This window comes from Talpa occidentalis, unplaced genomic scaffold (genome assembly GCF_014898055.3).
Source record: "Talpa occidentalis isolate TD23 unplaced genomic scaffold, MPIMG_talOcc4v2.1 talOcc4.15, whole genome shotgun sequence".
Taxonomy (NCBI): domain Eukaryota; kingdom Metazoa; phylum Chordata; class Mammalia; order Eulipotyphla; family Talpidae; genus Talpa; species Talpa occidentalis.
Genome location: NW_023601543.1, coordinates 13,245,315 through 13,246,696, shown reverse-complemented (window position 1 = coordinate 13,246,696; position 1,382 = coordinate 13,245,315).

The following is a 1,382-nucleotide window of genomic DNA, read 5'->3' as shown; positions in this document are numbered from 1 at the left end:
AATCAACCAAGCTATACTCTACCAGACTTCTATAGAAGTGGGAGATTAAAAATGGGTGTTGTTTTAAAGCAATAAACTTGTCATGGATCATGGCAGTCACAGAACAGTAATGCAGCCTTCTTTCACCCTGAGCTCAGGCATCATACTTGAAGAAAAGCTTCCCTAAGTCCCTCTTGTGGTCTGCGACAGCACCCAATATCTCCCTTTATCATGACAGGAATGACATTATCTTTTTTTTTAAGATTTATTTATTTATGAATAGAAGAACTGCGCCACAGGCCAGAAGTGCAGTAGGTGAGAGGATTCACCAGAGACAGAGTGGGGAGGAGAACAGGCAGACCAACTGAAATACACTGCTGAGGGGAGCAGCAGGTGAGGCAGGAGAGGTCTGCTGTGCCATGTGGGTTGCTCCCTGGCTGGCTGGGGATTGAACTCATGCTGTAGAGGCTTTGGAGAGATTCACAGTGATGTGCTCAACCCCTTGAGCCACCAGGAAAGACCAAGAATGATGTTATCTGTTTTTTTTAAAGATTTATTTATTCAGTTATTTATTTATTTATTTATTTATTTATTTATTTATTTATTTATTTATACAAGCCCTGGGTACAGTCAGAAGCGCGGGAGGGTGAGAGAACTCACCAGAGCCAGAGGGGGGAGCAGAGCAGGCAGAGGGACCGAAGCACACTGCTGAGGGGAGCAGCGGGTGGCAAGAGAGGTCTGCACGCCATGTGGGACACTCCTCCAGTGGCCGGGGAGCAGCCGGGGATCGAACCGAGTTGCATTGGCTGCGGGCAGTTTCGCAACCCAGCGCTCAACCGCTGCGCCACTGGGGAGGCCCAGAATGATGCTATCTTGATGTCTTGTGTTGCCTCCTCTTGAAACAGCAAGTACCTTGGAAGAAGGAACCATGTCTTATTCATTTTGTGATTTGCAGTACTGAGCACGTTGCCCGATAGCAGGGGCCCAGTGATTATTGAGATGGAAAGAGAAGGAAGGGAAGAGAGGACATGGTGGCTGAGAGGCTGAGAGAGAGATTGGGTGGAAGACAATGGAATGGCTGCCAAGTAATATATTGAGTCAGTGGGACTTAGGAATGGTGTGGTGGTGATAGTGCTAGAGGTAGAAATAAATGCAAAAGGACATTTAGGAATGAGAAGGGAATATCAACAACAAGGAAGATTAGGGGACTCTGGGAAGTCTTCAAACTTGCAGGCCAAATCGTTCTGCTACCAGTGACTAAGCCCCATTTATGAAGCACAACTTCTAATAAGCTTTTTAATTCTACATTCTGAAAAAGGAAAAGATTACCAAAACTCCAACTTGAGAGAGACCAACACAAAAAAAAAAAAGGAAACAAAATGTCTATGAAACAATAATTAATA